General features: G+C 41.7%; 1 pseudogene across 1 annotated transcript; it reads right to left on the bottom strand.

Moving 5' to 3' along the window:
• Positions 1-198: 198 nt before the first annotated feature.
• LOC307215789 lies at positions 199-26,335 on the bottom strand (annotated as a pseudogene). Its single transcript, XR_013844013.1, has 4 exons — positions 26,103-26,335; positions 17,438-17,861; positions 3,221-3,342; positions 199-2,248 (listed from the first exon to the last, which is right to left on the bottom strand). The product of XR_013844013.1 is annotated as an uncharacterized misc_RNA (transcript).
• Between the last annotated feature and the right edge of the window lie 129 nt (positions 26,336-26,464).

Below are 26,464 nucleotides of genomic sequence, written 5' to 3'. Positions count from 1 at the left end.
CATTGGGTCATTTCTCTAAGGTAGTCTATCTTAAAGTTTTTATGTGTTTATATGCCTATCACACTTTTAAACTTAAAATCCATTGTTGTATATTGTTTTAAATGTTTGTTTTGCTATTGGGATTGTAGTTCCATTTGTGTTTCACAAGCTGGTCTCTGACCATAATAAATTTCATGTCATGCTAGTTGATTCAGCACAAATAGTTACAACTTTTATTTATTTTTGAATAATAATCCAAAGAGTGTTAGTACAAACAATGCACATACCACCACACAAAGTTACATAAACACACACAGTTCAGGAGCATCTTGTGCTCTGGTCCATGGCGTCACGAAGAGTCGGACACAACTAAACGACTAAACAACAACAAAGGATCTAGTGAAGTTTTCTTTAAGAGAGGACACACCACTGCTTCCTTCAGTTCCCCTGGGAATGTCCCCCTGCCAAGGGACAAATGATAATTTCAACCAGGGGGGTCCGTGTGAAATATGGACACGCCCTAATCAGCCAAGACGGGCACGGATCGAGGAGGCAGATGGTGGGCGTACCAGCTTGGAGGAATCTATCCACATCAGCAGGGAGTATCCGATCGAAATGGTCCAACACTGGACCCAAAGGCAGTCGAGGGGCCTCTAGTTCAGTCACTGTATCTAAATTGGCAGGGAGGTCACGGCGGAGTAACAGGACTTTCTCCGCAAAAAAGCTCCCAAATGCCTCACAGCTGTGGGTCAAATTTGTGCTTAAATTTGGTTGTCCTCCTAAGGGCCTTATCGACCTAATTATTCTAAAATGTTGTGCTGGGCGAGAGCTAGCGGATGCAATGGAAGCTGCGAAGTAAGAAGTAAGAAAATATAAGAGGACAATTAATTAAAACAAACAGTGCCCGAATCATTTTGAAATGAGAATAAATTCTGGGCTGTAAGACAGGTAACTAAATAAGACTATGAAACTCAGCTGCTCCTAATTTGCTCCATCTATCCTATCCTACATGTGCCTTTTATAGCTGCACAGGAGAGAGGTGTATGGAGGTACAGCAACTTTCAATACAGTCATGGGGAAAGTATGTTTAGCAAACCAGTAAACATCTATTAAATGCACAGGAATCCTCTTCAAGTGCACACCAGTGGCAAGCCTAGTATCCCTAGAGAATTAAGACACATTAGCATAACATACTTGGAGACAAAAAATCTTTTTCTGTTGAGCCTCTAGAAGGAGTGAATAAGATGAAGGCTGGACATGGGTAAGGTCAGTACTGTAAACCTAAAGCAGAACTACACGTTCAACTAATCACACAGTCCAATGGCAGCCTACAGGTAAAATATCATGTAGGAATGTTCTAATGTAAGATGTAGAAAATGTAGCATGGCAGAAAGAATGTTAAGTTAGAACCCTTCTCCCTGGCATGCTAATTTTCTCTAAGCAGTGAGTTGTACATATGGCATGCAATCTGTAACAGTGGGTGTCGAGCAAGAGATGAACCACATGATTCTGCTGACTGTATAGTTCAGATGGAACTGCTATTCCAGGATTTCAATATTAATGGACTCTGTTTGGACACAGATACCAAGGACAACTGCTGGCAGGAGATCTGTGTATATCTGCATAAATAACTTTTATGTGCAAAACAGTGGCAAACATTTATACAAGCCAAATTAAGGATTTGTTATGCTTACTTAAAATGTTAAAAGCTTGGGGGGGGGGGGATTCAGTTAGCTGGAAAAATATTGATGATCACACTGACATGCAAGTCTATATAGTAATTAAATAAGTAAAAAACCGACAACACATAGTATGCAAGACCATATAATGGCACTCACAAATTGTTCATACACAGTATTTTTTATATTTACTCTTATGCTGACCAATTCCTGACAAGCAACTTCCTTTGAGGTGCTACTACTGCTACAATTAGTCTGTTTCTTGCTTGGTTATCTGCTTCCTCCTCTTCCTCTTATTTTTTAAAGCAGTATGCAGGAAGAGGGTATACAACGTAATCGGCCTAACTGCATTCTGATGTTCTGAAAGTTCACATTTTTTATTTCAAAAATCTGTGCCTCTGTGTGAAGTGTCCAAGTGTTCATTATTTAAATGCACCATTTCAAGATGTTGTATAATTTTGGAAGCTCCTTTAAAAAATCAACCAGCCAACAAAACCAGCAAACCAGTGACAAAGTTCCATTCTAGAAGGCCGGTTTCTTTACAGGAGTTTGCATATCCGTTCTGATCTGCTTCTTTGCTTGGTAATAATCTGTGGCAAAACCAAACAAACAGGTGAATTAGAATTAGAAATGAGAAACTATGCATGCAGCAAGGGAGACAGTGCGGCTGCTCTGAGCTCCAACTGCCACATTACATAGTCAAGCAGTAGAATTCAGAACAGCACCACTTCAGATGGACTCATCCTGTTTTATCTGCTGCCAGCCCTGCCAAGAAAAGCAAAAGGGAAACTACCTGCATATAGAAAGCCAACATATCACATATAAAGATTTACCTGTATCATCTATTTCCTGATGCAGCTTAACCACATGCAGGAGGTTTTACTTGGGGAAATGCACCACAAAGTGCAAGAAATCCTCCTACAGGCTGAAGTGCTGCAGTCCAGAATCCTCTCAGCATCCTTGGTTTACCATCTCACTCTGAGTGTAATGTACAGAATGGCTCTCAGCAATGAAGTCTGAAAGGTTCAAACCTTTCGAGTCCAAGAAGGAACAAACCTTTAACATTTTCTGTACAAAGCTGGGTATTTCTAGGATTCTATGCCATTCCAGCAGGCTGCAAATCAAGGGAGAGAAGCAAAGCTCAGCTGAAAGTCTTGCAACACTTGGCTCCTCGTGTCCTGCCACTGCTTCTATTCCACCACGAGAGCTTTTTAAGTAAGAGCTAGTGCAGTGAGTGAGTGTGTGTGTTACCGTCTCACTCTTTACGCTCAATCCTTTTGTGTCACGTCTTTTAGATTGTAAGTCCAAGGACAGAGGCTGCCTTATGAATGGTCTTTGGCTCTAGAATGGCTCTAGGAACCCTTTGGTTTAGAGTTGAGCAAAATATGAATACTTTACATAATATGAAACAGATGGAGGCAGAAAATGCACACGATAACATTTCTGCTGGAACCTAAATCTAGAGAAGTATACAACTGCTTATTTACACAGAAGTAACATTTCTCTGCTACTACTGCTGCTTAGCATTTTATATTTCTTATGCTAAGTTCTAAGAAATTCACATTCAATACTTCAGTAATCCTTAGGCACCCCCCCGAAAAACCCCCACAGACAAGTGGGGACTCCAGGGGTCCAGCAGAGCGCCAGAGAACTCTCCGCAACCCAGACCTCCCCATGGCTGTTTCTGCGAGGGGGGAAGGGAAGAGGCTTGAGTCAGCTCACGGCTCCATCGCACCCTACAGGCAAAGCCACATGCTGTCGCCATAAGCAGTGGATTTTCCAATTAGAGGTTAAAAACCAAATAAAGCTTCAGAAAGAAGAAATTAGGTGTAAATTAATTGATTTGGTAAAATGGAAGCCAAAAAGGAAGTCAGCTTCCGATTTCTGTGGACAGGCTCTGAAAGGGGACTTTTAGTGAATGGGAGCAGAGCAACCAATGGAGACTTTTTAGCAACTTTCAGTTTTAAGAGACTCTTTTTCTTTTGGATACATATTGGCTATAGTTGTCTCAAGTTGTTCTTTGGGCAACTTTAAGATACAAGTTGACAGTCAGACAGAGATATAATTTGACAGATTGATACTTTGGCAGAGTAGAAAAGCTTTGGAAATACAGGCTTTAAAACTTTAAACTCTGGAACTTGGAGACACAAAACCAAAGCTAAGCAGGAGAACTCTCTATTTATATTGGGGGAGGAATTCCCCAGGAAGAATAGAGAACCTGGAATTGAATTGGATATAAGTGCTTACTGAAGACCAGGGAAATTTATTGCAACACTACCTGCCAATAAGTAACTTTTTAACACCTTCTGACATTTTTGGATGCATATCTTTTAAAGCTTAAAACTTGAAGATCTGTATTATAATATACTGAATTATAAAGTTAAAGAAGTGGACTATAACATATTGGATTACAGTCATAAAGTTGGACTACTTCCCATTCACCGCCACCTTCTCGAAAGGAGAGGAATTATTGAAGTATACAATTCTGCATTGATTGTTTGTGTTGGTTTTGCTTATTTTTCAGTCTTATTTCATGTGGGAACTGTCCTGTTTGATATATGGCTTGCTATTTTGAATGAGTAAGATTTGGTGAAGTTAATTGACTAACCTTTGGGTGAAAGAGGTATGGCAACAGAGTCATATTTTTACTTTTGCCTTGTTCTTTTTTACTTTCCCCCTTCTTTTTTATTTTCTATTTGTTGTAAGGATTTGCAAGGGCGGGAAAAGGGTCCAAAAGTGCAAAGGAAAGATTTTATGGTTGAGCTCGGGAGTGGGAAAATGTTTTCACTTCTGGGCAGAACTAAGAAATGCAGGTGTGACCTTGAATAGAACAAAGATTCCAACCTCTAGTGCAGAGATGGAAAAAGGGAAGCAGGATATGGGAGCTGTCACTAGGAAGGCCTCCATTGAGAAGTGACATGCAAGTGTACAGGAAGAGACAACAACAGAAAAAAGAGGGAAGGCAGATTACACTGACTTTCTTATGAAGCAATTTATTGATTTTAGGAAGGAGATGGCCCAGGAAATGAAGAGTTTGGCGCAACAAGTGCACTCAGACTTGGAAAAATCTACTAACTTATTGACGGAACAGTTTGGGAAGATGGGAGAGAAGGTTAACAATTTAGAAATTAAGGTTGGCAAGTTGGAAAAAAACACTGAGGAACTGGGCCATCTGAAAGAGGAACAGAAAGTTGTTATGGGGACTGTGGGAGGCCTTCAAGAAAGACAAAATGATTTAGAAGACTAAATCCTTCTTTTGCAGCTAAAAGAGGATTACCAATTTCAGAGGAAGAACAGAATCTAGAAACATATGTTGCAAAAATAATTTCAGAATGGATGGGGGAGAGTCAAGAATGGGTGGTGGAAATGACTGAGAGTTGTTTCAGAGTCCGCATGAGGGAAACTAGACAGAGAAAGCAGCCAGGAGATCTCCTACAAACATTTGTTACAAAAAGAGCAAGGGATGGAATCCTTCAAAAAAACTTTGAGGACAATCTCGTGGCTGCTGGACAGAAAGTAGACATTTTTAGGGAAATCCCTTTTAAACTCAGAATTAGAAGACAGAGATATAGATTTCTGATAACAGCTCTGAGAAGAGCAGACATAAAATATAAATGGGAATACCCAGAGGGGATTCTCATTTACATTTATGAAAAAGAGATATAGGCTGATAACAGAAAATCAGGCCAGAGAATTCTTTGAAAAACACAGAAGAGACCTAGATACCAGACATGACATAAAAACAGACCCACTAGCAGAGCGGCCTTGGAGCAGCTGTCTTTGGAGGGAGCAGTAGGTGGAAAAATGGATATTTTAAGTGACTCTGAAAATGGCCAATCTTAAAATATTAAGTTGGAATGTTAACGGTTTGAATGACAAAAACTAAACGTAACAGAATTCAACATGTAATTGTAAAACAAAAATTGGATATTATTTGTCTTCAGGAAACACATATTTCAAAAATAAAATAAAAGAATTTTAATTAACAAAAGATTAGGAATGGATTTCATCTCAGCAGACAATGTCAAAAAGAGAGGAGTTGTCTTTTATATTAATCCTGCACTAGAACCCAAATTGATCCAAAAAGATGAGAAAGGCAGAATTTTAATAGTACTAATAAAAATTCGAGAGAACATAATTTTGGTTGGAGCATACACCCCAAATGAGAAAAAAGCAGTTGTTTTTTTTTAAAAAAATTGGAAACAGAATTACTTGAATATGCAGATCAAAAAATCATCTTAATGGAAGATTTAAACAGAGTTCCATCATTAGAAAGAGGATAGATCAGCTAGGAAGAAAGATACAAAAGAAGGCAGATTACCAAAGACCTTTTTTGATTTGGTTTAAACTTTAAATTTGATAGATATCTGGAGAGTAAAACATTTATTTGACAAACAGTTCATTTTTCATTCTTATGTCCATGGTAGCAGTTCAAGGATAGACGCTTTATGGATTTCCGAAGAGTTGGAACCCAAAGTAAAAAAAGAAAAAGAAATAAATTAATCCCAGAACATTGTCAGATCACAATTCCATGATAATGGGAATCCAAAAGGAAAGTCAAACTACATTTAGATGGAGATTGAATGAAGATTAATTAGAAGACCAAAATTTTATGGAAAAAGCAAAGAAGACCTTGGGGAATTATTTTGAAATAAATCTCCAGGGTCAGACTAAATTTCAAATGGTCTGGGATGCTAGTAAAGCGGTGATGAGGGGACTGTTTATACAACAAAATTCAATTAAAAGGAAATTGAAAGAAAAAAGAAATTTTAGATGCAATTATGAAAAAGGAGAAGGAATTGCAAAAAAAGCTAATAAAGAGTCAGTAAAGTAGGCAATTAGGATATTAAAGGTAAAGGTAAAGGTAAAGGTACCCCTGCCCGTACGGGCCAGTCGTGACCGACTCTGGGGTTGCGCGCCCATCTCGCTTAAGAGGCCGGGGGCCAGCGCTGTCCGGAGACACTTCCGGGTCACGTGGCCAGTGTGACGAAGCTGCAGCTGGTGAGCCAGCACCAGCGCAGCACACGGAAACGCCGTTTACCTTCCCGCTATAAAGCGGTCCCTATTTATCTACTTGCACTTAAGAGTGCTTTCGAACTGCTAGGTGGGCAGGAGCTGGGACCGAACGACGGGAGCTCACCCCGCCGCGGGGATTCGAACCGCCGACCATACGATCGGCAAGTCCTAGGCGCTGAGGTTTTACCCACAGCGCCACCCGCGTCCCTCCAATTAGGATATTACAAACCCAATATTCCATGATAATTAATGAAGAAATTAGTTGGCAAATAAAAAGAATGAAGCAGAAATATTTTGAACATGCCAATAAGTCAGGAAAACTGCTAGCGTGGCAACTGAAAAAAGTGAACAAAGAAATTTTAAATAAAATCAATATAAACGGAAAAATTACAGATAAGACAAGGGAAATAAGAGAAGCATTTGTGAAATTATTTTCAAAATTGTATAAGAAAGGAAAGGAATTTTTGTTTAAAATAGAGGAATATATAAAAAATAGTAATCTGCCAAAAATAAAAGAGGAACAGTTAGTGATATTAAATACCCAAATAACAGCTCCAGAAGTATTAGAGGCAATAAACTGGTCAAAAAGTGGCAAGTCTCCAGGACCAGATGGATTAAGGGCAAAATATTATAAAAAGCTAAGTGAACAATTAGCAAACCCGTTGAAAGATGTGATGAATGAGATTTTAAAGACAGGTGAAATTCCAAGAACATGGAAGGAAGCTTATATAAGAGTGATTCCAAAACAAGATTCGGATTTAATGCAAATAAAAAATCACAGGCCTATTTCATTATTAAACAATGATGAGAAATTATTTGCAAATATTTTAACCTTGAGAAGTAGAGACATCACCTTGCCAACAAAGGTCCGTATAGTTAAAGCTATGGTTTTCCCAGTAGTGATGTACGGAAGTGAGAGCTGGACCATGAAGAAGGCTGATCGCCGAAGAATTGATGCTTTTGAATTATGGTGCTGGAGGAGACTCTTGAGAGTCCCATGGACTGCAAGAAGATCAAACCTCTCCATTCTGAAGGAAATCAGCTCTGAGTGCTCACTGGAAGGACAGATTGTGAAGCTGAGGCTCCAGTACTTTGGCCACCTCATGTGAAGAGAAGACTCCCTGGAGAAGACCCTGATGTTGGGAAAGATGGAGGGCACAAGGAGAAGGGGGCGACAGAGGACGAGATGGTTGGATAGTGTTTTCGAGGTTACCAGCATGAGTCTGACCAAGCTGCGGGGGGCAGTGGAGGACAGGAGTGCCTGGCGTTCTCTGGTCCATGGGGTCACGAAGAGTCGGACACGACTAAACGACTAAACAACAACAACAAAGAATGAAAAAAATATTAGGTGAATATATATATCAAGATCAGGCAGGATTCCTTCCAGGTAGACAAATGAAAGAGAATACAAAAAATATTCTGAACGTGACAGAATACCTGGAGGTAAAAAAATGAAAAAAAGCAGCAATGATGTTTATAGATGCTGAAAAAGCTTTCGACAACATTTCCTGCGATTTCATGAAAAAAATGCTGGAAGAAATTAATTGTGGATATAAATTTTTAAAAGGAATATAAGCAATATATTCAGAACAAAATGCAAAATTAATTATAAATCAGGTGATAATGAATTAATGTAAAATACAAAAAGGAACTAGGCAAGGATGCCCGTTATCACGGTTGATGTTCATCTTGGTCCTGGAAGTACGTGCAAGAAATATAAGAGCAGATAAAGAGATTACAGGGATAAAAAGGGGGGGGAAATGAATTTAAATTGAAAGCCTTTTCTGATGATTTAGTAATTACGGTAGAGGATCCAAAAAATTATCTCCCTAAGGTAATAGAAAAAATTCAAGAATTTGGGGAAGTGGCAGGATTTAAATTAAATAGAAATAAAACTAAATTATTAGTTAAAAATCTAAAAGAAGAAGAGAAAAAAGATTTGGTGCAAAGCATTGAGATAGAAATCTATAAAAAGTAAAACATCTAGAGATATAGTTAACAATAAGGGATATAAATGTGTATAAGTATAACTACAAAAAAGTATGGTGTGAGATAAAAAGGAATTTAGAAATTTGGAGCAGAATGAATCTCTCCCTACTAGGAAGAATTGCTGCGATTAATATGAATGTGTTGCCGAAGATGCTCTTCCTTTTTCAGACAGTCCCAGTAATGGTTAAGGATGACTCCCTCAAAAGATGGCAAAAGGATATTTCTAAGTTTGTCGGGGCGGGGGCAGGGGAAAGGCCAAGGATTTAACATAAGATACTTACAGACACAAGAGAAAGAGGAGGCTTCGCCCTCCCAGACCTTAAACTGTACTATGAGGCTGCATGCTTGGTTTGGATTAGGGACTGGATAAAACTGGAAAAGGAAGCATTAGATTTAGAAGGTCATGATAACAGATATGGATGGCATGGATATTTATGGTATGGAAAAGGGAAAGTACATAAAGGATTTTACAATCATTTAATTAGGAAATCATTAATGAGAGTATGGGAGAGATATAAAGATTTAATAGAACAAAAAACACCTTGGTGGCTATCACCAACTGAAGCTTCGTTACTCAAACCGCTTGGTAAAAAAGGAAAATGGCCTACATACAGAGACTTATTGGGAGATCAAGAAGGAAAATGGAAACTAAAAGATTATGATGAAATTAAAGACCATTTTCAGAGTTGGTTGCATTACAGACAAGTAAATGAGTTGTATAGTGGTACCTTGGGATGCGAATGGGATCTGTTCCAGAGCCCCATTCGCATCCCAAATGGAATGTAAGATGCGACAGCACGTCTGTGGGTCGCGTTTTGCTGCTTCTGCGCATGCGCGTGACATAATTTTGACCATCTGCGCATGCGTGAGTGGTGAAACCTGGAAGTAATGCGCTCCGTTACTTCTGGGTCACCGCAGAGCGCAACCTGAAAGCGCTCAACCTGAAGCGTATTTATCCCGAGGTATAACAAAAAAGGGTTTAGTTATACAATCTCTAGATTCCAAAAGGAGGTTATAGAAGAAGACACGAAGTTATTGAAGAAAGCATATAGTATTCTGCTAGAATGGAAACGAAAGGTGAGGAGGTCAAATCGGTTATGATTAAATGGGTGCAAGATACAGGACATAATATAAATTTGAGGACTGGGAAAAAAGTAGATTTGAAATTCACAGACTGTTCTCCTTTGAAGGAAAACTATATGAAAATGATGTATAGATGGTATATCACACCAGTAAAAATGGCAAAAATGTATAAAACTGGGTCAAACACCTGTTGGAAATGTAAGGAAAAAGAAGGTACTTTGTATCATATGTGGTGGGAATGTAGAGAAGTTAAATTTTTTGGGAGATGATATATAATGAACTGAAAAAAATGTTCAAAATGACATTTGTAAAAAAACCAGAAGCATTTTTAAAACAAAAAAAATTCCTTCCAGTAGCACCTTAAAGACCAACTAAGTTAGTTCTTGGTATGAGCTTTCGTGTGCATGCACACTTCTTCAGATACCAGAAGTGTGCATGCACACGAAAGCTCATACCAAGAACTAACTTAGTTGGTCTTTAAGGTGCTACTGGAAGGAATTTTTTTTGTTTTGACTATGGCAGACCAACACGGCTACCTATCTGTAACCAGAAGCATTTTTATTAGGGATTTTAGGACAAGACTTGCCAAGAAAAACAAAGAATTTATTCATGTCTGCTACAACAGCAGCAAGAGTCTTGATAGCACAAGGATGGAAAAATGAGGAAGTCTCAATGAAAGAACAATGGCAAGAAAGACTGATGAGCTACGCGGAAATGGTAAAGTTAATATATAAACTACGAGAGAAGGAAAACCGTGACTTCAAGGAAGAATGGGAACTTTTTACAAACTATTTAAAAAGACAAAAAAAAGGACTTGGATTCCTTGGCAGGTTTTGAATAAACATCCACAAATTTATTAGTAGAACATAGGATAGATAAGGTAATGATATGTATAACTTTTTAACATGCAGAGAATAATATGTGGGAGCTGAGGGAAGTCTCTGGAGGGTGGGAGAGGGAGGGGTGGGAGGGAATAAAAAAGGGGGGGAATGTAATTGGTTATATTGATTGATAATTTGTTTGTTAAAATTGTTCAATAAAAATACATTAAAAAACAACAACTTCAGTAATCCTTGTAACGCAGGAGTCCTATAATGTAAGAGTAGATTATTATTCCCATATAGCAGAAGCTGTTTTCTCCCTTTCCTGTCTCCCACAGTGTTGAAATTTGGATTGTAAGCATTTCCCTGCATATGTAACGACAGTCCATGTACACTGAAGTTGCTACATAAAGACTTAGAAACAGCAACCAAAATGGGGTCAGTCTAGCAACATGCACATTTAGATCCCTTGGTGTACTAAGTCTCAAGTGAACAGTGTCTCATATGAATGAGGCTTCACTGCACAATAGCTTAAAATAAAATGCTGCAAAGTTTTGGGATTTAAATTCCTTCTCCAAATGTCAAACAGTAGGTATGTCATTGGCAGTGGCGGAGCTTCATGCGGAGAGCAGGCGGGGGCATGGCGCCCAGTGCGGGCGGGGGAGCAGCCGCAATGACACCCTGCCAGGATCACGCTGCCGAGGGGGGTCGCTCCCCCCGCACTCCTCTTCCTCCGCCAGTGGTCATTGGCAATTAATAAATAGCAGTGAATGCACTTGACACTATCACTACCTCTACAAACAGAGACTGTTGCCATTCAGAATTACCATGAATTACAAAGAAAAATAAAAGTATCTACCCAGCCAGGGGCCACTGGCAAATTATCAAAGCAGCAAACCAGTGCCAAATGAAACTAGGTGAAGAAGCAGTTCCCATGATCGCTTAACCAACAGTATCCTATGCAACCCAACCAGCAATCAATGCAACCAGCATTCTGCTAACAGCTGAAGCCTTGCATTTGGTCCAAAGAAAGATGTTCTTGGCAAGGTCCCTGGAACTCTGTAAGATTTGCAGAGCCAATTTTGTTAAGTTGCTCCAGTACCAATTTGTGATGGGGAATAATGTGTACATTAGGTTGCCACGTACTGCTGATGAGCATAAGGAGCATGGGTGATGGAAAACAAAGTCCACAGTTATCACAACCTTCCATGGGAAGAAGACCTCTGGGAGGGAGGGAGAGAGAGAGGGAGGGAGGGAGGGAGGGAGGGGGGACCAGCTAGCTAGGATCTCACATAGGCTATCAGGTGTAAGGCCATAGAAATGCCTATGAGAGCAGGAGGGGGAACATATGATGAATTAAATAGTAGAAGTTTCATTCATAGTTGGCATACACATTTACTAAGGATGGAAGGCTTTTGGAATCTGCTCCCACCTTCATTTGACCATCTGTCATCCCTCAGGAATCAGGGCTCTACCCAAAATTGCAGGAATGCATGAGCCTTTCTGATGTCTTCCCTTGTCTCTGTTGTGGTAAAGGGAGACAGCAACGGAGAAGGCTACTGGGAACCATTGCAGCAGGAACTGAAGGCTTTGCAGGCAACACCACTTTCATTATCATATGCTGCAGCCTAGGTGCTGGGTGAGCACACCCAACCTTAATATTTACTATTCTAGCAAGTGGCACCAGGCTTCATTTCATGTGTGGCCATTAAAAGCACTTTTGGTACCATGGCTTGCTCAGTCCTAGTTTATTAACTAATAAAAGGTGGCAAGGTAAATCTTAAGAGCTTTCCCCCATCAACACAACATGCAACATTTCTTCTGAGCTGTTTGTAGTTCACTGGACAGAGGCAGCCAACCTGGTGCCAGAGGCAGGCAGTGTGGTGCAATCCATACCTCTTGAATGACCACTTCTATCATCCTCGACCATTGGCCCTGCTGGCTACAGCTGGTGGGAATTGTAGCCAAGAAATTTGGGGGGGGGGGGGACCAAGCTGGCTACTTCTGTCTTAAGTCTCATTTGCAGCTGCAGAGGTAACAAGTATCCATCTATTATTGGATCAACTTATATCAGATGGTGGTGTGAAAGTAGTCAGGCATTTCTATATTTGTTAATAGTGCCTATGTCCTACTCAGATGTGCAGATGACACAACACTGATGGCAGAAAGTGAGGAGGAATTAAAGAACCTTTTATTGAGGGTGAAAGAGGAGAGCGCAAAATATGGTCTGAAGCTCAACATCAAAAAAACGAAGATCATGGCCACTGGTCCCATCACCTCCTGGCAAATAGAAGGGGAAGAAATGGAGGCAGTGAGAGATTTTACTTTCTTGGGCTCCATGATCACTGCAGATGGTGACAGCAGCCACGAAATTAAAAGACGCCTGCTTCTTGGGAGAAAAGCAATGAGACATCACCTTGCCAACAAAGGTCCGTATAGTTAAAGCTATGGTTTTCCCAGTAGTGATGTATGGAAGTGAGAGCTGGACCATAAAGAAGGCTGATCGCCGAAGAATTGATGCTTTTGAATTATGGTGCTGGAAGAGACTCTTGAGAGTCCCATGGACTGCAAGAAGATCAAACCTATCCATTCTGAAGGAAATCAGCCCTGAGTGCTCACTGGAAGGACAAGATGGTGGGACAGTGTTCTCGAAGCTACCAGCATGAGTTTGACCAAACTGTGGGAGGCAGTGGAAGACAGAAGTGCCTGGCGTGCTCTGGTCCAGGGGGTCACGAAAAGTAGGACATGACTAAACGACTAAACAACAACAACAACAACAAAACAACAATGTCCTACATGTTAGCATCTTTGATGATAAGGATAATCAACATCAATATTAATGCAGCGATATCAACTTGGCCACAAAGTTGCTATTGAAGTCTAAATTACCTTAAATACAAATTATGGGACCAGATCAACTTGAGATTTACTTAGCTGATTCCTAGTTCTCACTTCCCCTTCATGGATCACTGCCTTGCCGTGGCGAAGGGGCTTGAAGAACTCAGAGAAGCTATGAACTATGCCGAGCAGGGCACCCAAGATGAACAGGTCATAGTGGAGAGTTTTGACCAAACGTGATCCACCTGGAGGAGGAACCGGCAAGCCACTCCAGTATCCCTGCCAAAAAAACTCCATGGACAAAGACAACAGGCATATAAAAGTTATGACGCTGGAAGATGAGCCCCTCAGGTCGGAAGGCGTCCAACATGCTACTGGGGAAGAGCGGAGGGCAAGTACAAGTAGATCCAGAGCTGATGAAGCGGCTGGGCCAAAGCCGAAAGGACGCTCAGTTGCGGATATGCCTGGAAGCGAAAGGAAAGTCCAATGCTGTAAAGAAAAATATTGCATAGGAACCTGGAATGTAAGAACCATGAACATGGGTAAGTTGGAGGTGGTCAAAAATGAGATGGCAAGAATAAATATTGACATCCTGGGCATCAGTGAACTAAAATGGACGGGAATGGGTGAATTCAGTTCGGATGACCATCATATCTACTACTGTGGGCAAGAAACCCGTAAAAGAAATGGAGTGGCCCTCATAGTCAACAAAAGAGTGGCAAAAGCTGTACTGGGATGCAATCTCAAAAATGATAGAATGATCTCGATACGAATCCAAGGCAGACCTTTTAATATCACAGTAATCCAAGTTTATGCACCAACTACTGGTGCTGAAGAAACTGAAATTGACCAATTCTATGAAGACTTACAACACCTTATAGAAGTGACACCAAAGAAGGATGTTCTTCTCATTATAGGGGATTGGAATGCTAAAGTAGGGAGTCAAGAGATAAAAGGAACAACTGGCAAGTTTGGCCTTGGAGATCAAAACGAAGCAGGGCAAAGGCTAATAGAGTTCTGTCAAGAGAACAAGCTGGTCATCACAAACACGCTTTTCCAACAACACAAGAGACGACTCTACACATGGACATCACCAGATGGGCAGCATCAAAATCAGATTGATTATATTCTCTGCAGCCAAAGATGGAGAAGCTCTATACAGTCAGCAAAAACAAGACCTGGAGCTGACTGTGGCTCAGATCATCAGTTTCTTATAGCAAAATTCAAGCTTAAACTGAAGAAAGTAGGAAAAACCACTGGGCCGGTAAGATACAATCTAAGTCAAATCCCTTATGAATACACAGTGGAAGTGAGGAACAGGTTTAAGGATTTAGATTTGGTGGACAGAGTGCCTGAAGAACTATGGATGGAGGCTCGTAACATTATACAGGAGGCAGCAACGAAAACCATCCCAATGAAAAGGAAATGCAAGAAAGCAAAGTGGCTGTCCAATGAGGCCTTACAAATAGCGGGGGAGAGAAGGCAAGCAAAATGCAAGGGAGATCGTGAAACATACAGGAAATTGAATGCAGATTTCCAAAGAATAGCAAGGAGAGACAAGAAGACCTTCTTAAACAAGCAATGCAAAGAAATAGAGGAAAGCAATAGAATGGGAAGAACCAGAGATCTGTTCAAGAAAATTGGAGATATGAAAGGAACATTTTGTACAAAGATTTCCATAATAAAGGACAAAAGTGGAAAGGACCTAACAGAAGCAGAAGACATCAAGAAGAGGTGGCAAGAATACACAGAGGAATTATACCAGAAAGAAACGGATGTCTCATATACCCCAGGTAGTGTGGTTGCTGACCTTGAGCCAGACATCCTGGAGAGTGAAGTCAAATGGGCCTTAGAAAGCACTGCAAATAACAAGGCCAGTGAAAGTGATGGTATTCCAGCTGAACTATTTAAAATTTTAAAAGATGATGCTGTTAAGGTGCTACACTCAATATGCCAGCAAGCTTGGAAAACTCAGCAGTGGCCAGAAGATTGGAGAAGATCAGTCTACATCCCAATCCCAAAGAAGGGCAGTGCCAAAGAATGCTCCAACTATCGCACAATTGCACTAATTTCTCACGCTAGCAAGGTTATGCTTAAAATTCTACAAGGAAGGCTCAAGCAGTATGTGGACCGAGAACTCCCAGAAGTGCAAGCTGGATTTAGAAGAGGCAGAGGAACCAGAGACCAAATTGCAAACATGCGCTGGATTATGGAGAAAGCTAGAGAGTTCCAGAAAGACATTTACTTCTGCTTCATTGACTATGCAAAAGCCTTTGACTGTGTTGACCATGGCAAACTATGGCAAGTTCTTAAAGAAATGGGAGTGCCTGATCACCTCATCTGTCTCCTGAGAAATCTCTATGTGGGACAAGAAGCTACAGTTAGAACTGGATATGGAACAACTGACTGGTTCAAAATTGGGAAAGGAGTACGACAAGGCTGCATTTTGTCTCCCTGCTTATTTAACTTATATGCAGAATTCATCATGCGAAAGGCTGGGCTGGATGAATCCCTAGCCGGAATTAAGATTGCCGGAAGAAATATCAACAACCTCAGATATGCAGATGACACAACCTTGATGGCAGAAAGTGAGGAGGAATTAAAGAACCTTTTATTGAGGGTGAAAGAGGAGAGTGCAAAATATGGTCTGAAGCTCAACATCAAAAAAACGAAGATCATGGCTACTGGTCCCATCACCTCCTGGCAAATAGAAGGGGAAGAAATGGAGGCAGTGAGAGCTTTTACTTTCTTGGGCTCCATGATCACTGCAGATGGTGACAGCAGCCACGAAATTAAAAGACGCCTGCTTCTTGGGAGAAGGGCAATGACAGGCCTAGACAGCATCTTGAGAAGTAGAGACATCACCTTGCCAACAAAGGTCCGTATAGTTAAAGCTATGGTTTTCCCAGTAGTGATGTATGGAAGTGAGAGCTGGACCATAAAGAAGGCTGATCGCCGAAGAATTGATGCTTTTGAATTATGGTGCTGGAGGAGACTCTTGAGAGTCCCATGGACTGCAAGAAGATCAAACCTCTCCATTCTGAAGGAAATCAGCCCTGAGTGCTCACTGGAAGGACAGATTGTGAAGCTGAGGCTCCAGTACTTTGGCCACCTCATGAGAAGAGAAGACTCCCTGGAGAAGACCCTGATGTTGGGAAAGATGGAGGGCACAAGGAGAAGGGGGCGACAGAGGATGAGATGGTTGGATAGTGTTTTCGAGGTTACCAGCATGAGTCTGACCAAGCTGCGGGGAGCAGTGGAGGACAGGAGTGCCTGGCGTTCTCTGGTCCATGGGGTCACGAAGAGTCGGACACGACTAAACGACTAAACAACAACAACAAAGTTCTCACTTTATCCAGACTCTACCACTATAGAGTGCAGGTCGGGACTCACGTGGCAACTCCTTGCACAGAGGAAACTAGCATGTCAGAAAAGAGGTTGAGCTAAAGCCCTTTTAAAGCTACAAGTTACCTTTCTGTGTGCAGAGAATTCTTGTTATTTGGATAAAAACCGCAGCCCAAAGTTAAGTGTTAAAATACACTTTTGATAGTAAGGGCTGTTCAACAACAGAAGAAATCCCCGGGGTGGGACTAGGGGTCTCCCCACGGCTGGAGGCTTGATGGCCGTCTGCTGTGGTGGCCCCATCGCAGGAACCCAGCGCTGAGCAGCTGCTGGAATTCAGTGAAGTCCCAGGTCCCTTCAAACTCTAAAGACTCTACACTTCTGTTGAATCCCAAGTCTGTTTACTCCAAAGTAAGCACTTCAGTGTTCAATGGGGTTTACTCTCCAGTAAGTGGGTTTAGGGCTTCACATCTCACAGTGGGGAAAAGTTGTAACTTTCCCAGCCTTCCTAATTCAATTTTAAAATGCAGGGGGCACCACTGGGAGTGGAACAGCTACTACAACATGACTTTCTGTATTACCAAATACCTGACATGTGAATAGTGATTTTTCTGGGTTGTGCATCCTTTGTCATGTGGTGCTGCATACTGGTAGCAACAAACATTAAATGAAAGTGCAAATGTTGCTCACCGGTCAGTGACGTCTGCCTCCGCTTCCTCCCAGGCCGACTCTTCTTCCCTGCCATCTTGGGGGGTTTCTCCATCACTTTGCCATTGTGGTGAGCTTTGGGTTCCTTGGCTGTGGCTCGGTTCATGGGCTGCAAGGGTCTGGGAGCCTCTCTCAAGTATGGTAAAAGGGGGGGACCTCGTGGCTCTGCAACTCTTCCCACTGCAGGAGGCCTTCAGTCGGAACCTCTTGCCAGAAGTCAAAGTTCCACCTCCGCTTTGCCTTCTCCATGCTAGTGCACAAGATGCGCTGGATGTCCTGCTGCAGATTACTGTGGTCCACAGGACCAAAAAGATTCCTTCTCACATGGTTTGTTTTTGCACATATCCTTGGCTCCACCTTCTCTCCCTTCTGCCTGTCCTTCATCACAGAGCAAAGCAGCAGTTCCCTAACAAAAACAGAAATACACTCACTGAGATCTTTTTATCACACAAAGCCAAAGTGTTGCGTGCTTATGGAGACATAGCCAGAGGAGGCAGGTTCTGTGAAGGCCTAGTCACTGCCCCCAGGAAACACCAAAGCCCTCCCTTAAGTTTTCTGTTCTCATATTTTTGAAAGCTACCTGCTTCCCTTATATATAAGGAAAAGCAAGCTGGCAGTATTCTCCCCAAATAGCTGAGTAGTAATTGAACCTGCAGGCAGACTTGGATTTGCAGACAACGACTGCTGCAGATGATCTTGGCTTGGAGGGACAACAATATTTTTCATTCATTATAGGGTGCCACAGACTGCCATTTTCATGTGCCTGCATAGTGGAATTTTAGGTTTGCGCAATTAAAGCAGATGAAAGGTTTCTGTCACCTTAGTGCAACAAACCCAGTTTAAAGAAGAATCTGACCTTTTGTTTTTTGGGAAGTGATGGGGAAATGCATTGAAAAGAGTGGGATGAAGGAATGATATCCCACAAGGAAACAGTCACAATGTTCAATAAAGACCAGCTACAATCTAACTTCCACGAAAGTTTTATGCAAGCAAATCAGGATGAATGTTCCATAGAAAGTTCATCTGGAGGGACCCAGTCTTGTTCTGCTATTGCTCCACTCTGTTGCAAGAGGTCCTTTGTTCTTAATTCAGCCTTCAAATTCCTCCCCACAAAATGTGTGCAGGCAGATCCTATGCATGTTTATTTAGAAGTAACTCCTGCTTTATTTAAGGGGGTTTACTTTGAAGTAACCTTATATGAGTTAACTGGTGCTGACTTCCAGGACTGCTGTTTTGAGGTTCTGCTTAGGGTTTTACTTTGCAAAAGGTGTTTACTCTGAAATAAGTCCAAGTTCAGTGTGAATAACTCCCATGTAGCTGTGTATGGGTTCAGGACCTAAGTGCCCTGAAGGATTTCCACACCACCTACTTTGCACTCAAACTGCCAAGGGAGAGGGCCACACCTGTACGTTGTGAAGGATCTGGGATGTCCTTGCAGGAAAAATTAACTTTGGCCGAAGCAGTTAATTAAGGAAAGTAGAACTCTGAACTTCTGCAAGCTCTGCAAAGTTCTACTTGGATACTGGGGAGGACCCTCAAAAAAGAGCCCAGTAGCAAATATTATTTCACTTTCTCTCCTATTTTCCCCCAAACACGAAGCCACGCAATAAAAGCATGAAGCCGCTTCATCTCCGCCTTTCTCTTTCTTTCCCACCACACGCCTCCCACTCTGCTTACCTGCAGAGCCACCTCCACGGATCATGCAGGTTGCTATCCCAACCTGCCCCTGCTCAGGCTGAAACTGGCACGCCATTCAAATTTCCCCCAATCTCTGCTGCCCCCAACACAATTTCTTTCCCAAGAGACTTTTCCACTTAATTGCACATTTCCCTCCTGAGCTGCCAAAGGCTCCCAAAGGCTTGCACAGCTGTTTGTTGCAGCAGCCCTGGCTACAAGCTCCCCAGGCGAAGGGTGCCTGGGGCTGACCAGGGGTGCTTCCCAGGCCCCTGTGGGGCAGTGTGAAGAGGCACCCCTTTTGGGGGGAGGGAGGCAACTCAGAGACCAGGGGTGGCAGCTGCAGCTGCCCAGAGGACTCCCAAGGAGAGGGGAGAAGAGAGGGGCTGCCGGCTCTGCAGGCAAGGGGTGACATAACTGGGCTCCTGAGTCCCACAGGGGTGCCACAGAAAGAATATAGTTGGTCAAGGGAGCCGTGGACCCATAAAAGGTTGAAAACCTCTGCCTTAGTGTATTTACTGACTGCAGCTTACTCCCAAACAGGCTTGCAGAGGGCTGCAGGTTAATGCTGGCTTTGAAAACTCTTATTAAGAAAGATGGCATGTTCCTGGAGTACAGCTCACAACATGCTTGGAGACTTGCATGCACGCTAGACCTTTAAAGCACATGCAAAACACATTCCTTCCCTCAAAGAATTCTGGGCACTGTAGCTTACCCCTCCCAAAGTTGCAATTCCTAACAACCCTTAACAAAGTACAGTGGCCAGGATTCTTTGAGGTACAGAAGGATGTGTTTCCAAGATGGTTAGCAAGGAATAGTGTGTATGCCACAATCCTGCTGAATTTGACAAATCAAAGGCAGAGGACCCATACACACTTATCTGGGAGTAGTTTCCACTGGCCTGTTCTACTTCAGAGTAGAAGTGCATGGAATTGCACTCTTACACATGCAACCCTGGCAAGTAAGCCCCCTTGGAATAGATTTGTTTTCTTTAAAAGCCTTGATTTTTTGTAGTCCATTTATTTTCAAGAATCGATCTATATCAATTTCTTTCTGTGACCCTCGTGTATATAATTGTTTAAAATACCTCTGGAAACAATTTCTAATCTCCACTGGGTTCTGTATATTCCTTCCTTCTCTCAAGAAAACAAGCTAATGCTGAATTATAATATAACTGAACAGGAGGTAGAAGGTGCCATACATAATATGCAACTGGGTAAATATCCAGGGCTGGACGGTTTAACTTCAAGATATTATAGATCCTTGAAAAATTGGATAATACAACCACTAAAGGAAGTTTGTAATGAAATTTTGGAAGGGAAAAAAGCACCAGAGTCATGGAAGGAAGCTTATATTACACTTATACCAAAAACTGAGTCCGAGAAGACACAGCTTAAGAATTACCGCCCCATATCCCTGCTTAACGTGGATTACAAAATTTTTGCAGATATTTTGGCTAAAAGATTAACAAAAGTATTAGTGGAAGAGATACATAGAGATCAAGCAGGCTTTCTCCCGGGTAGACACTTGTCTGATAATACGAGAAATATAATTAACATTTTAGAAAAATTACAAGTGAATATTAATACTAAGGCAGTTTTGATATTCGTGGACACAGAGAAAGCTTTTGACAATATTTCCTGGAGTTTTATGAAGAAGAAATTACAGGGGATGGGGGTTGGTCAAGGTTTTGGAAATGGTATAGGTGCAATATATTTTGAACAAAAGGCTAAATTAATTGTTAATAATATGGTGACGGAGGAATTTAAGATAGAGAAAGGGACACGACAAGGTTGCCCAATTTCCCCATTGCTTTTTATATAGGTCCTGGAGGTCCTTTTAAATATGATTAGAAGAGACCAATTGGTTAAGGGTATACAAGTCGGAGCCAAACAGTACAAATTGAAAGCATTTGCAGATGACTTAGTATTGACATTACAGGAGCCAGAATCCAGTACTAAAAGAGTATTGGAATTGATTCAAGAATTTGGTCAGGTTGCAGGATTTAAGTTGAATAAGTTAAAAACTAAGGTTTTAGAGAAAAACCTAATAGTGATCGAGAGAGAGAGGTTTCAGAAGGAGACAGGCTTAACATTGGTCAAGAAAGTGAAATACTTGGGGGTTAATATGACAGCTAAGAATGTGAATTTATTTAAGGATAACTATGAAAAATGCTGGACGGAAGTGAAAAAAGATTTAGAAATATGGTCAAATTTGAAGCTTTCATTGCTAGGCCGTATTGCTGCGATAAAAATGAATGTATTGCCAAGAATGTTGTTTTTGTTTCAAACACTGCAAATTTTGGATAAAATGGATTGCTTCAAGAAGTGGCAGAGAGATATTTCTAGATTTGTCTGGCAGGGCAAGAAGCCCAGAATAAAATTTAAAATACTAACGGATGCAAAAGAAAGAGGTGGATTTGCCCTGCCAGACCTTAAACTTTATTATGAATCAGCTGCATTTTGTTGGCTGAGAGAATGGCTGCTTCTTGAAAACACAGACATTTTGGACTTAGAAGGTTTCAATAATGTATTTGGGTGGCATGCATATCTGTGGTATGACAAGGTCAAAGCACATAAAACATTTAAAAACCATATTGTTAGGAAAGCATTGTTTAATGTTTGGATAAGATATAAAGACCTACTTGAAAATAAAACCCCAAGGTGGTTGTCACCGATGGAAGCAAAGGCTCTGAAAAAGCTCAATATGGAGGCCAAATGGCCGAAATATTGGGAAATCTTGGAACAAGAGGGAGATAAACTGAAATTGCAGAGCTTTGAAAAACTAAAAGACAAAGTGCGAGATTGGCTTCATTATTATCAAATAATGGAGGCATACAAATTGGACAAGAAAATTGGCTTCCAGGTGGAAAAATCAAAATTGGAAACAGAACTGTTAGATCCCAAAACTAAGATTCTGTCGAGAATGTATAACTTGCTGTTGAAATGGAACACTCAGGACGAAATGGTGAAATCTGCTATGATAAAATGGGCACAAGATGTGGGACACAACATTATGCTGGCTGACTGGGAACAGTTATGGACCACAGGTATGAAGTTTACGGCATGTAATGCCTTAAGAGAGAATATTATGAAAATGATATACAGGTGGTACATGACACCAGTCAAGCTCGCAAAAATATATCATTTGCCCGATAATAAATGTTGGAAATGTAAAGAGACTGAAGGTACTTTTTTTCACCTTTGGTGGACGTGCCCAAGGATTAAGGCTTTCTGGGAGATGATTTATAATGAAATGAAAAAGGTATTTAGATATACCTTCCTGAAGAAACCAGAGGCCTTTCTCCTGGGCATGGTTGGCCAATTGGTGTTAAAGAAGGATAGAACTTTTTTTATGTATGCCACAACAGCAGCAAGAATACTCATCGCAAAGTATTGGAAGACACAAGATTTACCCACCCGGGAAGAATGGCAGATGAAGGTGATGGAATACATGGAATTGGCGGAAATGACTGGCAGAATCCGAGACCTGGGAAAAGAGTTGGTAGAAGAAGATTGGAAGAAATTTAAAGACTATTTACAGAAATATTGTAAAATTAAGGAATGTTAGAAGGATGCTGGAATGAAGTTATGTGGCTTTAGCAGTAATGTTATAAAGGAGTATTTAAAGATGGATTGTTAACAGGTGAGAATGTAAAGTTATAATATATTAAGATAAGCCATTAGGATAAAAGCAAAAATGGAAAGGATTTGCTGAAATAATTAATTGAACTAGAATACAAAAAAGGGAGGTGCGAGGAGGTCAGGAAAACAAGTAAATGAAAGTTAAGATATGGAAAGGTTGATTTGTTTTTAATTGTTTTTTATCTTTTTGTGTTTTGTATTTTTCTCTTCTTTTTCTTTTCTTTTTTATTATTGTAACTTTTTTGAAATCTTAATAAATATTATTTTTTATATATATATATATATATATATATATATATATATATATATATATATATATTTAAAAGCCTTGAGCTATGAGGGTCTGAGCCATGTGGGGCTTTGTAGGTAAAAAAAAAATCGCACTTTGAATTGAGGAATTGGGCTCAGAAACAAATTGGCAGCCAGTGCAGTTGAGCAGCAAATGGAGTTGTGTGTTCAGATCACCAGATCTCAATTGATAGTCCACTGAATTCTGCACTGGATACAGTTTTTGAGCAGTCTTCAAAAGCAGGCCAACATACAACACATTACAGTGATCTAACCTAGAGGTAGAGAGGTTACTCTAATGACAGACAGGTGGTGCAGCATGTGATAGAAAGTGACTGGAAGACAGACAGACAGTGTGCAACCCTATACATTTCTTCTCAGAAGTAAGTCCCTGGAGCTTAGTGAGACTTACTCCTAGATCCTGTAAGTAAAGGATTGCAGCATGAGCTATGAATTAGCCTCACATTCAGATCAGCTCAGTAGGTGCCCTAGGGAAGCCCTGCTCTCGCTCATCTGGCTTATGGAATAGTAATACTTGCCTTAAAGCCTTCTTGCAAGGATTCCAACAGGATAATGTGTGTGAAGCACATCAAACCACTGCCGGATTACCAAATAGGCAGAGTAGGATTACCAATATGCCGGATTACCAAATAGGTGGCTCAAAATAATATCAATTTGATCTTGAAACAAAATTACAATCAAGCTTTCTTAGTTCCATGTTACCGCACTATAGCAAATGAACAAGGGAGCCCCTGAGATTCAGATTGCCTAGGGGCCTCCACAGGGTTTAATTGGGCACTGCATCAAATGCTTAAAATGCTATTTACATACTCAGCAGAGTTAACTTGGGTTCAGATACCCACTGGCTCACAAAGCTCACCCTGAGCTAGTTGCCCCCTCTCAGTCTAGCCTACCTAGCAGGGTTGCTGCCAGGATAAAACAGGGAAAGGCCCTGAGCTTGTTGGAAGAATTGTGGGGTAAGGACATAAATGAAACAAACACATCCATTTCTACTCCCTCTTCATCACTCTGCTAGGGGGTCTAGTCAGTGTGCTAAGCTGACTCAAGTCAGGTTTTACTTGGGCATCTGAAAAAACTGATCATTCACAAAGAGCAAACTCTGTCGGCTTCAGGCGGTTACATTTTGACAGGTCTGCCCCTTGGTTCTCCGAGGAAGCCAACGCGCCACTTCTCCCGGGAACTGGGCTTTGCCAGGAGGCATGTCTTTGACAGATGTCAGCCTGGCACTAGGGGAGTCTCAAACGGCTGATTCCTTTCTCTGCAAGCAGGGTAAACACCTCTCCAGAGGCGGACTTTGACCCGCAAAATCTTGCTTTTCAGATAACCAATCCAACTTGCACAATAAATGGGAAGGTAATGCATTGGATACAAGCTGTTGTCATGTAAATATCTATCTGTCTCTATATATGTAAGTGTATTCAATTTAGAATGTACCATTTTTTCATCTTGCAAAACTGTGCAAACAAAGCCTTGTGAATCAAGGCCAAGGTTGCAGTTTCGATCCCTGTATGGGACCCCTGCATTACAGGGGGCTGGACTAGATGATCCTCAGGATCCCTTCCAACTCAGCAATTCCACGATTCTATGAAGCCAGGGTGTTGGCTTTTTTTGGCTGGGAACAAGGAGAAGCTTATTTCCTTCTGTTTTAAAGTGGGCTGTTGTACACTCTGATCTTATGCATGGTTACTCTGAGGTAAGCCTGAGCTAAATGAGATTTACCATGCAATCCTACGCATATTCACTCAAAGGTCTGATAGTACTTACCTCAAGGTAAATTTTCCCAAGTTTACAGCCTTAGACCTAAAAAAAGCAGGCTTAGGGTTGAAGTCAAGAGCCTGGTCCTATTATGCTTATTCAAAAACAAGTCCCACTGGATGCTGGGCAAAAGATTTCTGTACTGCAGGCAGCTGGACTAGATGGCCCTCGTGATCCCTTCCATCTCAACAATTCTGTGCTTCTATGAGCTCAATAGGGCTTCATGGAGGTGTGCTGTGCTGCTGAATTTACTCAAGACGGTTTCAAATAAGCACAGGATGGTCCTGAAAGTTGCACAAGGCTAAAGGAACAGATCTGGAGATTCCTTAAGGTTTGTGCAGCCGGGTCCTGCCACCTATTCACTTAAGATCAAACCCCGTTGCGCAAAGTGGGAGTTACTCCCAAATAAACTGTGCTTAAATTCTGTGTATTTGTGGGGCCGCAGTGCAACCACCTTGCTTCCAGCTCCTTCAGCTTACCCTTTCCTTCTCTGCCTGCATTGACCAAGTACAGTCATTGCCTCGGGTTAAAGTAGCTTCAGATTGAGCGTTTTCGGGTTGCGTTCCGCGTCAACCCAAAAGTAAGGGAATGGGTTACTTCCAGGTTTCGCTGCTTGCGCATGCGCTCAAAATGATGTCACGCGCATGTGCAGAAGCGCCGAATCACGACCCATGCATGCACAGACGTGGGTTGCGTTCTGCTCAGGATGTGAACGGGGCTCTGGAAGGGATCCCGTTCGCATCCAGAGGTACCACCGTATCAAATTGTATCCTTGAAGAGCACTATTTCAAAGGTGCACATACTGTACTGCATAGAAAACACACAGAAGACCTGGAAGCGCTCTCGTTATTTACTATTGAGAAGCAAGCCGATCACACACATTAGCAAAATTCAACATGACTTAATGTTGCTACGGTTGCTAAAAATCTCTTACTTTCCTAAAATATGTTTCAAATTCAATTATATATATATTTTTTAATTCAGGTAGTAGCCATGTTGGTCTGACACAGTCGAAATATATTAAAAAATTAAAAAATTGTCCAGTGGCACCTTAGAGACCAACTAAGTTTGTTCTTGGTATAAGCTTTGGTGTGCATGCCAGTATCTGAAGAAGTGTGCATACACATGAAAGCTTATACCAAGAACAAACTTAGTGGGTCTCTAAAGTGCTACTGGACATTTTTTTGTTTTTTAAAGTTATCATGCACTTTTCAACAAAGGATTTTTCGAAGTGCAATATAACAAAACCACCCAAGCACTCACACCCAGGCGGTAAACTGTCTTCAGCATGCCACTGATCCAGTGTGCTCAGCACCAGAAATCCAGGGTCCCTCAATCGTGGGCGCCGGCGAGCTCGGGCGGGTCCGCGCGGCTTGCTCCCCAGGAAGCGGCCCGGGGGCTGCCTGCGGCCCGGCCTCGTCCTTCGGAAGCTGGAGCATCGGCCGCCATCGGAATCGTCGGCCGCTTGCAACTCTTCCTTTGCCGCGGGGCAAGGGCAGGTCGCTTACACTGAATGCGGGCGGCGACCTCGGCTGGGATCCCGAAGGAGAGCAGCGGCGGGAAGAAGAAGATCGGGAGCGCCTTCGGGCCACTTTCAAATTTCGCGGGGCAGCTCAGCTGACAGACA

Source organism: Podarcis cretensis (assembly GCF_951804945.1).
Source record: "Podarcis cretensis genome assembly, chromosome: 5".
Classification (NCBI taxonomy): domain Eukaryota; kingdom Metazoa; phylum Chordata; class Lepidosauria; order Squamata; family Lacertidae; genus Podarcis; species Podarcis cretensis.
The sequence above is the reverse complement of the archived record's forward strand: the minus strand, read 5'-3'. Positions and strand labels throughout refer to the sequence as shown.